This window comes from Puntigrus tetrazona, chromosome 3 (genome assembly GCF_018831695.1).
Source record: "Puntigrus tetrazona isolate hp1 chromosome 3, ASM1883169v1, whole genome shotgun sequence".
Lineage (NCBI taxonomy): Eukaryota > Metazoa > Chordata > Actinopteri > Cypriniformes > Cyprinidae > Puntigrus > Puntigrus tetrazona.
Genome location: NC_056701.1, coordinates 27,558,850 through 27,573,358, shown reverse-complemented (window position 1 = coordinate 27,573,358; position 14,509 = coordinate 27,558,850).

Below are 14,509 nucleotides of genomic sequence, written 5' to 3'. Positions count from 1 at the left end.
ACATTGTCAGAGTGGATTCTCTTTAAACTCCATTTTTCTGCATTCATGGTTTACTCTACTGTTCAATTTTTCAAAGAAATAAATCAGATTTTTAATTGTTTTACAATATAAAGAGGCAGTTTTCAGTGTAATATTTTACATTAGTCTTCTTACTGTTTAAATAAATGTAGACTCGGTGAGCATAAACATATCTAAAAAACTAAAACAGTGTATATATATATATATATATATATATATATATATATATATATATATATACAGACCAAAAGTTTGGACACACCTTCTCATTCAAAGAGTTTTCTTTATTTTCATGACTATGAAATCTGTAGATTCACACTGAAGGCATCAAAACTATGAATTAACACATGTGGAATCGTATACATAACAAAAAAGAGTGAAACAACTGAAAATATATGTCATATTCTAGGTTCTTCAAAGTAGCCACCTTTTGCTTTGATTACTGCTTTGCACACTCTTGGCATTCTCATGTATTCTAAATAAATGATCTGTATATGTATATAGGTGATAATGCGTAGAAGAACTTTTTATTTTGTCTAAATGGTTCCATAAAGAACCATTAACATGTTTCACAAAAGGTTCTTTGTGACCAAAAAAGGTTCTTCGGATTGTAAAAAGGTAAGAAACTGATTTTTTTTTAAAAAGACCATTGACTGAATGATTCTTTCTGGAACCAAAAATGTTTCTTCAATAAGAATAACAGCAGGTGTGTCCTCTGTACGTGGAAAGAAACTCACCTCAGCTCTCGAGAAGAAACCTCAGCACCAACTGAGCTTTAAATTATTATAGAGTCCATCTCTTCTGTTCGCCTCAGTGTCTCCAGCGTTGCGTGTTCCACACAGATTTACAAGAAGTAAAGATATTTGTTATCGAAAAAAATTCCAGCACACGCTCGGTGACCTCGACCTAGCTTAAGTGTTTTTATCCAACACGCTTCTTTCACACGAAGTGAGAGTTTCCTGTGTTGAGCGGTGATCTCCGTCCAGCAGACAAGTTGCCTCTCTTCAAACATGTGACCCTCTCCAAAGTCCCATCTAAGAGCATGCAGCCAGATTCTCGAATGATACCGAATGCTCAAAACCTGTTCAAACAATAAACACCTTTTAATACGGACCCATGACTACAAGCTGTCGGTCTATGCAGTTTGATACAGAGAAACCTCACCACTCAATGCTGCTTTTCTTATTCTTTCAGGTATATCATGAAATATATCTCACACTTTAGCATCAATACACTCCTAGCTAATAGTCAGTAAGGATAGGTTTAGGTATTGGGTCACATTAAGGATGTGGAATATGGTCATGCAGAATAATGTTCTCTATACATACTTATAAAGGCATGAGGTCAAGGTTTTCATTTTTGTTCATGAGGTTCATCAGACAGCTAAGTATCAACTAAAGAAATAATTTACCACTGTTATTGCAACGCGTTACCTTTTTTTTCCCCATAGAAACGAGAGTTGAGATTAAAGAGTCAGAGAGGCCAAACGATCTCCATCATCCAAACCATTCCCAGGTACTGTAGATGCTATAGTGGATTTTAAGTTTTGTCTTCCGCCACATGCGCTCAGCCTTTCTGCATTGCCTTTTCATGATCTGCACTGCTGTTGATTTTCTCCAACATGACTTTTGTCTGCCAGTCTTCTTACTGACTTTCACAGGTGCAATGTCATCCATGACATTCTTAACTTTTGAGTCAAATGACTCCAGGAGAAGATCAACGCAGTCGGCAGAAATGCTTGGCATTGAAGAAACAGCCTTCATAAATAGCACACTTGTGTTCTCATTAATGCATCTCTTTCTGACAGTGACAGATCTGGATTCAGTGGTAGCAGAGATCAATATATCAAAGAAAATACAGAAGTGATCAGACAGTGCTACATCCTTGATAACAATGGACGAAAGCTGTAAACCCTTACTGATGAGTAAATCTAGCGTGTGCCCATGGTGATGTTTAGGTCCATGCACATGCTGAAACAGTTAAAAAGTGTTTAAAACAGTTACAAATTCTTTTGTAGTTTTGATTTCTGCATTTTCTATGTGGATATTAAAATCCCCTGCAATCACAAAACAGTCAAACTCTGAAAAAATCATTGATAACAATTCTGTGAACTCTTCAACGCTGGAGAATATTTTGGAGGCCGTTCGTTTTGCAGTCTTGTGCTTCATTAGAATGTTCTGAAGTCCATTGTTTACATCAGAGACGGTCGCTTGAGGAAAGCAGCATGTAGTTGTCGTTCTGCTCCTGACGTTTCTGATAATGGAGTCTCCGACTATCAGAGTTCTGGGCTCGGCAGCTCTGTGATCTGAACGCCGCTGTCTGGTCGACCTTGAGCGCCTGTTTGCAGCGTTGTTAGCTACTGGCTGATATGACTCCTGCTCAGTCACTTTCGGGGATTCCTCACCCAAATTCATTAAAGATTCAAATCTGTTCTCGAGCTGTACAGGGGGTGATAAAATACCAGTTTGGAAAGTTATGGAAAGTAGAAGCAATGCGGTAATTAGCAGGCAGATTGAGATGGTAAGAAACTGGTGTAACTTGATTAATGATTTTGAAGGGACCCACGTACCTTGGACTTAATTTCTTGCAGGGCAGCCGGAGGCGGAGGTCCCGGGTTGATAGCCAAACCCAATCGCCAGGTGAGTACTCCGGTCCATCTCGGCGACGACGGTCCGCTTGTTCTTGAAACCTTCGGATTGCTCTTTGGAGATGGACGTGAGTGGAGTTCCAAACTTCCTCACTCCTTTGTAGCCATAAGTTGACCGCGGGTAGTGCTGAGAGTTCCCCAGACCAGGGTAACAGTGGAGGTTGAAAGCCCAGTACACATTGAAAAGGAGTTAGCCCGGTAGATTGTTTTCTTAGGGAGTTCTGCGCATACTCAGCCCAGACTAGATAGCAGCTCCAATCATGCTGATTGTCGTGGCAGTAACTCCGCAGGAATTGAGACAGCTCTTGGTTCAGATGTTCAGCTTGACCATTGGATTGGGGGTGATAGCCTGATGTCAGACTCACGTTAATGTTGAGTTGCGAACAGAAGGCTTGCCAGACTTAAGAGGTGAACTGTGGGCCACGATCAGAAACTATATCTTCAGGTAAGCCGTAAAAGCGGAATACTTGTTGCAAAAGCACCTCGGCAGTTTCCAAGGCTGTGGGTAATTTAGGCAGAGGTATGAACCTGCACGATTTGGAAAACCGGTAGATCAGTCACGAAATCGATGGCAATATGAGACCATAGTCTTTCTGGTATGGGTAGAGGTTGTAGGAGTCTTGCTGGGCGCTGATGAGAGGTTTTTGTGATGTTACAATGTTTCGCACTGTTGAACAAAGTGGATAGTGTCAGTGCGGATGGTTGACCACCAGAAGCGATTGCTGACTAGCTGAAGAGTTGCTGTGATGCCTGGATGACCGGCGCTGGGGGTATCATGAACCCAGTGGAGAACTCTTGGTCGTAAAGCTTGAGGCACATAGGTTCGGTTAGGTGGGCATGCTGGTGGAGCTGGTTCAGAGAGTTGGGCCTCTGTGATCTCGGTCATGTTGTCCCACTGGACTGGAGCAACAATACGGGCTGACGGTAGAATGGGATCTCGAGTGAATTTGTGAGGGGTGTTCTCGAACTGCCTAGATAGGGCATCCGCCTTAGTGTTCTTTGAGCCTGGGCGATATGTGACTTTGAAGTCGAATCGGGAGGAAAAACAGAGACCATCTGGCTTGTCGCGAGTTTAGACGTTTGGCCGATTGGATGTACTCAAGGTTTCTGTGGTCAGTAAGGATAGTGAATGGTAATTTAGCCCCCTCTCTGTCCCCCACATCATAGTTGCGTTCAGCTGGCGAAGTCTTCTGTAACGAAGGGTCAAAAACATTTGGATCCATATGCAACGAAGTTTATTCGTGGTCAGGCAGGCAGGGTCAGACAGGAGCAATCGGTACAATAACAAGGGAGATCCAAAAGACGTAAACGATAACAGGCAAAAGGTCGATAGGCAGGCAGAGAACGATCAGAGAACAAACACGATCTAAGTCAGCAACAGGTAAATCAAACACAGGAATAAACGCTCAGAATTGCAGTCGAAACAAACAAGACTTCGCGACAAGTGTCCGTGAGGAAGTTCTTTATATGGGGCGTGTAGATGGGAAACACTTGGCAGGGCTACTCAGCCCAGGGCACGGGGTTGTGGGAAACGGAGTCCGTGACGATCAGTACTCGGGTGAGAGCTCCCTCCGGTGGCGGTTGGAGAGAGCCACAGAGGTGCTGTTTGTGACAGGTACATAGATCTTCTCTACGGTCTTTCACAACGGTATGTGCTACATAAGTCCAATGCAGCAAACCAGAGGTTAATCTAACTGACCCAGGACTCTGCATACCTACATGCTATTTAGTTTTCTCTATTTCTGCTAACACTTAGTTTCTTATCTTTTTTCCTTTTTAAAAAAGAAAAAAAAATCGTAACATCAGTCCCTTTTCCTGTTTGCTTTAATAGATTTCCATTTAGCACTACCATTCCTCCTCTAGTTTTTCTATTAAACCATCATAAACTATGATTAAAATTTTTCACATTTTCTCAAATCTCCTTTCATTTAGTTCATGCACTAATTCTTGACCTGCCCTTGTAAATACTTCTCTAGAATCTCTAGGTTTCCCCATATCATGTCCAAAGCTCTCAATGTTCTCTTTTCATCTTTTTTGTCTTCTTCTATTTTTAACAGTTTTCTTAGTATCACTTCTAATATTTATGGTAGGCTATTTTGTGCTGACTATTTTTATTTGATTGAACTTCTTCTGTTCTGTATTGGCTTGGATGGAAACCAAATAACTCTGTATTAATTAAAACCGATATAATTCTAGGTCTTACCGAACTAAAACACGTTTTTTAGAGTACTTTTCTTGGACAAAAGTTTTCCAGTACTCTCTTCGTATTGTTTCTTCTAATAGGTTTTGTCTCTGGATGTAAACTAAATTTGCTTAAATCCCCCTTCTCTCTCTATTTTTTCTTCATATTATTCTCAATATTTTAGTAGGCTATCTTGCACCGACTATTTTTTATTTGATTGAACTTCTTCTGTTCTGTATGTCTCTGGATAGGAACCAAATATCTCGGTATTAATAAAACCCAATATAATTCTAGTTCTTCCCGAACTAAAACATGTTTTTTAGAGTACTTTTCTGTTCTCTAATTTGTTTTATGGACTGTATTTCTTACAAGCAAGGCATCCCCCACTTGACAGAACTACAGCCCGCTCAAGACTTCTCTAATCTCAGTAAGCATTTGTCTCTAATTTACAAGATTTTTCTTCTTTGTGTGCACACTAAACTCTTTCTTAGTTTATTAAATAAGTCTTTTTGAATTATTTTTAACTATACTATAGTTTTCTATAGGATCTCTTACACATATTAAACTCTACACTCTCGCTTCTAGAACATCTTGTTTAGGCTGAGCAATCGGTCATTGATTATGGCCAGTAATCAATGATCAATATGCCCCACGTTGGGCGCCACATTTTGTGGTGCGCAAATCTCCTGCACCTTCTACCTTATTTTGTTTATCCTCAGGTAAGGTAAAGTAAATCGAGTGTGTCCTATCTCTAATAAGCATTTAATCATACTCACAAGACAGGTCACAGAAGACTTCTCCGTGGTCTGTTCTGCTCAGGTCTTGAAATCAGAGTCTTTTGGCAGGCGAGCATATTGGTTATAATAACACATAGTTTTGGGTCTAGATGCCCCTTTAAGGTTCTTTACCTGCCCGAAGACAACTCAATAACAGACACGAGAATTTGTTCCGAATGTGTAACTTGCAAGTGACATCGCTTCAGTTGCAAGGGAAGTAAACTGTTTCCAGCTCTCTTCAGTTTGCTTCTGAAACGCAGCCCCTCACACATCTTTATTTATACATAAAGAAAGAGCAACCCACATAAAAAGGTTACAATAGGGCACATTCCTTTCTTGTGGGGGCTTGATCCTGATTAGATATCATTTAGATGGAATCTGCTTGGGGGAGAGTTCAGCAAGGTGTCGGCTCTGGACGTCCTGCCCTTTGTGAGCGTGTTGCCAAACTCTTTACACACACACAGAAGTTCTTCTAAACCACTTTGATATAGGAGACAATAATGTCAATAAAAGTATGAAACAAGAATAGTAGTTCCAACACATAGTTTTATTATAAATAGGTTAAATACATTACAAATAAAATACTACTATAAAATAGAAATAAAAAAATTGTATAATTTGCGAGCTTGGTCGTTAAGAGGCGTCGTGGCGAGGCTGTCTGGCATCGGAGAAGCGTGTTGCCAAGGTGCAGCTTTATCTTCTGGCTCACTTCTAAGTGCAACCCTCCTATATAGACTACAGGTGCAAGTAAACACTTTTTGGGAAAGTCCCGTACAGCTGGAGACCTCCCTTTCAAGAAGCTCACTATAAAAACACAGCCATCTTATCAGCCTGCCCTTCTGCGAAGATCTTTCTAAGATGTCCTCCTCCCCGCGTCGGGAACTCAGCACTCAACGGTAACATTCCTATTCTTCAAAGTTCTTACTAATACATATTTTATCTCTGACTATACTTTAACTAAATGCTACATATATCATACCTAATGTATTTTCTCAATAAACTACTTTTACACGTGATGCTGTGGTGGTCTTTCTTTCTACTATTCAATAAAGTGAATACAATACCATGTGTACTGTGCAAACTTACAAAATTGGGAAAACTTCCTGTTTTCCTCAACACTAGATATTGCCAAAGGTACTTTTGTTAAGAGTTACACCAAAGAACCTGATTTGTCCTTATGTGGAATTAGTATTTTTGCCAAAAAAGGGAAAAATAAGCATATCTGTCACATTCTACAGAATAAAAAAAATATAATGTTCCCAAAGGTACATTTTTATTGTGTTAATAAACAGGAAAGACGACTGATTGCTTCCTCACAAATAGTGCATTTCCAATAAAATAGAAGAAATTCATTTTGAGATCCTTCAGCCTGTAAACAATGTTTTGGCAAAATATCTGGATATTTTTTGAGGGACTGAGGATAAAACAGTAATTTATCAGTGTGTAAAGGCTTAAATCTTTTGTAATTGTTTATATTTTACATAATATATCAAGGTGATATTAAACCGGCCCCTAATTGTATTTGGAATACTTTCAAAACAATTATTTTTATTTTTTTATTTTTTAAGGAGCCATGCTATCTTTACAACACACATACCTATACATTATATATCAAAGTGTATGGAATTAATAATAATGCAAAACTATACTTATCTTTGCTTTGTTAATAGAGGAGGGAGTTAATCGTAACCTTCTAGTAGCAGACATATTTTGGTTACGGGTCTTTCTAGGATGTTAGTTTGTGTCCTAACTTTGACAGTTCTTACAAGTCCATATCTGTCAGGCATGACTTCTTTAATTCTTCCAAGAATCCAAGATCCACAAGGGGCAGCAGCATCTACCACCAATACTACATCACCAACTGCAAAGTTTTTACTTGTTTTGTTCCATTTTTGCTTTTCTTGCATAAGAGGCAAAAATTCATGTATCCACCGTTTCCAGAATATGTCCGCTATGTACTGGACTTGCCTCCAACAACGTCTTGCATACAAGTCTGTTTTGTGAAATAATCCAGGAGGAAAGATAGGATCTGATTTTAAAAGCAAAATGTGATTTGGAGTGAGAGGCTCTAAATCCTGAGGGTCATCAGACATTGTAGTTATTGGCCGACTATTTAAAATACCCTCTACTTCACATAGTACAGTGTGCAATCCTTCTTCGGTCAGATGCTGTTGTTTTAGGACAGAAAGAAGCACCTGTCTCGTGGATCTGATCAAACGCTCCCACACTCCTCCTCGGTGAGATGCTCCCGGTGAATTAAAACTCCATTCTACACCACGGTGACGTAAAGCCTTTTGAATGTTATTTTGATTGAGGGCTGCAAGGGCCTCCCTTAGTTCCTTTTCTGCACCCACAAAATTTGTGCCATTGTCAGATCGTATGTGTTTTACTTGGCCTCTTCTACAAATGAAACGCCTAATGGCCTGAATACAGGAGTCTGTGTCAAGTGAATGAGTAACTTCTATATGAACAGTTCTGCTTGTCATACAAGTAAATAACACTCCATATCGTTTCATTGTGGTTCGTCCTCTTTTAATTTTTATGGGCCCAAAATAATCTACACCCACATTACTGAATGGGGGTAAATCAGCAACCAACCTTTCTTGTGGTAAATCCGCCATTTTTTGTTGGCCTATTTTGGCTCTGTTTCTTCGGCACACCGTACAGTGGGTTATGATCTTACGTGCTGCAGAATTGGCTTTGATGATCCAAAATCTTTTACGAAGTTCTGAGAGCATGAGATTTCTTCCTGCGTGTCCCATTCTTTCATGTATGTGACGGAGAATTAAGGTGGATATGTGGCTGTGATTAGGCAAAATGGCAGGATGCTTTATCTTTTCAGGAAGAGCAGCCTTTGATAGACGTCCTCCTACACAAAGAATTCCATCTTTTAACACTGGATCAAGCTTGTAAATTGGACTTGCCCTGTTGATGTTTTCAGATATTTTCTTGGAAAGTTCCTTTGAAAAATGCTTTGCTTGAATATACTGAACTATAGACTGTTCTGCTATCTCCAGGTCTGCAACATTTAGGCATTTCTTACCCAGTAGTGTCTTGTTCTGCTCTCTTTGTTGCAATTCCTTTTCCATACTTCGTGTAAATGGTCTTGAATGACTGTTGAAATTTGGTTCCTTCTTTTAAAAGCCAAGTCTTTCAAGATTTCTTTTAGTTTCAAGTACCAGGCTACTGTAACTTTAAGCTTAGTCCAATTTGAAAAATAGGACAGTCTGTCTGTCTGTGGGACTGACTTCATTGTGAACAATTACATTCACAGTTGGTCTTTTCTTTACCTCTGGATCATTTTCAGACAGAGAGTGAGCTTCTGTAAAGTTTGCTGAGTGCCAATCTCCTTCCGTTTTCCAAAGGATGTCTGGACAACGAATCCATATTTTATTTTGCAAGAACTTTTCTGCACTCTGACCTCTGGAGACATCATCAGCAGGGTTAGTTTTTGTGTCTACAAATTTCCATTGTGACAACTCTGTAGCTTCTCTAATCAAGTATACACCAGTATACTCCAAGTGCTCTCTTTAATGGAAGCTTGTCTTTGTCCAAGTCTAAGTTTCTTACTTCTTTGGTTCGATCAGTTTCTAGAATGCTGAATAGCACTAATCAACTGTTGCTTACACATTTGGAAAGGTGAAATCCTCCTCTTTCACAAGCAGCTGTTAAGTCTGAGATAAGCAAGACTGCTTCTTTAACATTGGATACAGACTTCAAACAGTCATCTACATAGAAATTAGACAAGATTGTGTTGGTCACCTCAGGCCTATAATCCTGTTTGTTGTCCTCAGCTGTTCTTCTGAGAGCATAACTTGCACAGCTAGGTGAAGATATGGCTCCGAAAATTTGTACGGTCATGCGATACTCCAAGGGAGTGAGACTCACATCACCTCCTGGCCACTAGAGAAATCGTAGGAAATCAACATGATCTTCTGCCACTTTTACTTCGTGAAACATTGCTTCAATGTCACCCATAATCGCAACTGGCTCCTGACGAAATCTCATCAACACTCCTGTGAGGCTGTTCGTAAGATCCGGGCCTTGAAGTAACTCGGAATTGAGAGAAGTACCCATGAATGAGGCTCCACAATCAAACACCACCCTTATCTTCTTTTTCTTCGGATGGTAGACACCATGATGAGGTATATACCACACTTTGCCCTTTGTACCTTTCAGCTGATCCTTTGGAACAAGTTCTGCAAACTCTTTATCAATACAGTCTGAAAGAAAGTTGGCATATTCCTCTTGAAATACAGCATTTCTCTTGAATTTCCTTTTTAAACTTTCAAGACGCTGCTCAGCTACTTGTCGATTGTTTGGCATTGATACATCATTCCTTTTGAATGGCAATTTGAGCTTGTAATGTCCATTAACCAGTTTAGCAGAACCTTCTACAATTCTCATGAACTGCCTGTCTTCCACTGACATCTCTTTAACATCTTCATATGTCTTCTCACTGAAATCAGCATTATATTGTGATATCATCAAGTCATGCAGACTCACCAGTGATATTCGGTTGACTTGAACTGAAGCACTTGCATCACTTCCACTGCCCGTTTCTCTTAGTGGGCCATTGACTACCCATCCAAGCAATGTTCTAATAGCGTATGGCCCCTCATTACGACTGTTAATAATTTCCCATGGTTTCAGGAGCATGGAGGCATTGGTGCCAATTAAAAGGTCAACATCTGCATCAATTGAGGGAAGAGACACTCCTTTTAGATAGGACCATCTAGATAATTCCTTTTGAGTCGGAATGTTGTTCTTATTGACTGGCATGGTAGCTTGTGTATACACATCTGGAAGGGTGATAAAATTGTTGTCATGTAATGCACTCACTTCCAACTCTGATATTACCTGAGTAACCACTGATTTCTCTTGATTTATTGTTCGCAGTAGAATGTTGGCTTTCCTTCCAGTCATGCCAAGTTGAGTCATGAGAGCCGTGGTACAAAATGTGGCAGAGCTACCTGAATCCAGGAATGCATAGGTTTGTACTATCTTGTTTCCATTGTTTGCTTTCACCTTGACTGGCACAATTGCTAGTACTTCTTCCTTTTTACCAGCCCCAATATGACCACAAGCATTGGAAGAAATTGCCTGACTGGCATCTGGTTGTTCTGGCATTCCTCTTATTTTATCCAACTTTTTAATGTGAAGCACTGTGGGGTGCTTTTGACTGCAAACTTTACAGATTTTACGCTTTGTGCATGTTTTACTCATGTGACCCTGGTTAATACATCCAAAACATATTCCTTTTTCTTTTATGAATTGGATTTTATCTTTATGCACTTTTATTTTAAATTGAGAACAATCATCCAACAGATGGCCACTTGTACATGTGAGGCCTTGATAAACAGACGCGAACCATAAAAAGGGGAACCGCTCTAAAACCAGGTCGTAAAACCACGCATCCTCCGCACCCCGGACCATAAGGGCAATCAAGATGGTCTTCAGAGCGATGCAGAGCGCCACAAAGTCTGCCAAACTTTTTCAAGAGACTGTCGCTGCAGTGAGCTCGGCCAAACCGAGCGTACCCACGTCAAGATTGGGATGATTGAAATGCAACATCTGGTCAACAGCACGATAACCCGTTCTGTGCACTGACCCGGGACCAGTTCTACCAAGCCACCAAGTCAAAAGGTGATGAGACTCCCGCCGTGAATCAACGTGTGTTCAGGACAACCTTACACTTTCAACTGTTCAATAAATGTTTTGGGATGTATGTAGAAACCGCTGTGTAATCTTCAAATAATCCGCTAACAGATAGCGTTCCATAAGTGCTAGATAATGCATGTTAGGTGTCAAGTTGAAGCTGATGATGTTTCCAATATCGTGGTGAATGAATAGGTGTGTTTTTTAAAATGCACAACAGTTTATAAACATTTATAAACTTTCGATAAGAAACAGAAGTGCAGAATGTCAGTTCTAACTGGGATAAAGTATGCACGAAACCGGAGTCGAAAGCAGGCGTGGACACACCCCTTCGACCTCTGGATTGGACAACTGCCCAGGGCACAGCCCAAAACTTGCACCACAAAACGCAGGAACAGAGCTCCCTCAGAGTCGAGAAGAAAGTTTCGGAACCACCAGGAGTCGCAGGGGAATTCAGGTCGCTGCAGGAATTGCCAAGGAAACGGAGAAACTTTGGAACTTGGAGAAGTTAGAAGACTCTGAACGAGAACGACCCGATACCCTCGACTCCGGTCCGCTCCGTTACATCACTCCACGGACACTCACTGCCCTTTCCGTAACCAACTCGGTTCATCCAAAGCGAACCACCAAGCTAGAGAGACGCCATTTGAACGGCCCGGGAAAGCCCGACCACGTCATCCCACGGACGAGCCTGACCAATCTGCAAGCCGGGATTTCCCCAGACAAGCCGAGTGGTAAAACTACCTTTTCATCTCTTTACTGAATCGGCGCAGACACATACAACCCCTGGCAAAAAGTATGGAATCACCAGTCTTGGATGAGCACTCATTCAGACATTTCATTCTGTAGAACAAACTCAGATCACAAACATAAAACAATCATGAAGTCATTCCAAAGTGCAACTTCTTGGCATTCAGAAACACTAAAAGAAATTAAGAAAAAACATTGTGATAGTCAACAAATGCTACTTTTATAGAGCAAGCACAGGGAAAAAAATATGGAATCATTCAATTCTGAGGAAAAAAATATGGAATCAGACAAACAAAAGAAGTCAAATCATATCACTAGTATTTAGTTGCACCACCTCTGGCTTTTATAACAGCTTGCAGTCTCTGAGGCATGGACTTGATGAGTGACAAGCAGTATTCTTCATCAATCTGATGCCAACTCTCTTTGATTGCAGCTGCCAGATCATCTTTGCAGGTCGGAGCCTTGCCGTGGACCATTTTTTTCAATTTCCACCACAGGTTTTCAATTGGGTTGAGATCTGGACTATTTGCAGGCCATGACATTGACTGGATGCGTCTTTCTCCAAGGAATGCTTTCACAGTTTTTGCTCTATGGCACGATGCATTGTCATCTTGGAAAATAATTTCATCATCCCCAAACATCTTTTCTATTGAAGGGATAAGAAAACTGTCCAAAATGTCAATGTAAACTTGTGCATTTATCCCCAGTGCCTTTGCCTGACATGCAGCCCCATATCATCAAGGACTGTGGAAATTTGGATGTTTTCTTTAGGCAGTCTTCCTTGTAAATGTCATTGGAACGGCACCAATCAAAAGTTCCAGCATCATCACCTTGTCCAATACAGATTCGTGACTCATCACTGAAGATAACCTTCATCCAGTCATCCACAGTCTATGATTGCTTCTCCTTAGCCCATTGCAGTCTTGTTCTTTTCTGTTTAGGTGTCAATGATGGTTTTCTTTTAGCTTTTTCTTTAGGCGATTTCTCACAGTTTGGTCACATACATTGACTCCAGCTTCCTCCCATTTATTGTTCATTTGTTTTGTTGTGCATTTTTGGTTTTCAAGACATATGGCCTTCAGTTTTCTGTCTTGATGCTTGGATGTCTTCCTTGGTCTACCAGTACGCTTGGCTTTAAGAATCTTCCCATGCTGTTTGTACTTGGTCCATATCTTAGATACAGCTGACTGTGAACAGCCCACATCTTTGGCAACCATGCGTGAGGAGTTACCTTCTTCAAGAAGTTTGACAATCCTCTCTTTGGTTTCAAGAGACATCTCACTTGTTGGAGCCATGACTCTTGGCCAATCCACTTGGTCTAGCAGCCCTCCAAGGTGTGATAACTGCAATGCTTTTAACTGCAGACTAACAAGCAGATCTAATCTGAGACAGGTGCACAATTAAGGAAAGGAAATTGACTGAATGAATCCTTATTTTCTCCTCAGAATTGAATGATTCCATATTTTTTTCCCTGTGCTTGCTCTATAAAAGTAGCATTTGTTGACTATCACAATGTTTTTCTTAATTTCTTTTAGTGTTTCTGAATGCCAAGAAGTTGCACTTTGGAATGACTTCATGATTGTTTCATGTTTGTGATCTGAGTTTGTTCTACAGAATGAAATGTCTGAATGAGTGCTCGTCCAAGACTGGTGATTCCATACTTTTTGCCAGGGGTTGTATAAGCAAAGCTAAACCCTAACTTCGCTTTGTTGGTGCTCTTAGTGCGATCTCAGAACTAGCTAACAGACTTTGGACAGACAATTACCCATTTTCCCTTCCAACCCGTAAATGTGTGTATGAATGTATGTGTATGTTTAGTCTTCTCAGTGTAGTCTTGTCAATTAGAAGGTACTGTTTAATAAATTTTGCTTCATTATTACGAATTCTCGTTTGTATGTTATGTGACTGGAAAGTTAAACTCATGCCCAGATCCGTTGCTACCTGCTCGAGGTAAAGCTAAAATCAGATAAAAGAGTAAAGTCCAATTGATTTATTTTGCTGATCACAGGGTAAATTCATATTGGTAACATACATTTAAATTGCCCTAAAACGCTGGACATATTAGGTGATTTAAAGGTATATTGGAATTGCATACTAACGTGAATCTTTTAAGATTCAATTCCCCAAACTTGAATTAAGAGCTAATTCAAGTGATAATTCATAATTATCATAATTAATAAAAGGTATAATACTACATACAACACAGGCAAAAAGGTCCTGTACGGTTGTGATCTTTATACAGTGAGGTTGTGTCAGATTTTGTTGCATTGTCCACAGTGGTAGCAAAACTACTGCTAGAAGATTTAGGCTTGAACATTTTTACTGGAGACTTTGATGTTATTATGTGTCAACTAGTTGGATCTTGAATATTACCGAACACAGGGTCTGTTAATGTTTTGACTTGCTTTTCAATGAATTTGACCAAATCATGAAATTTAACTCTGTGGATCGCTCCACCTTGAAGTTCAGAGACCTTTG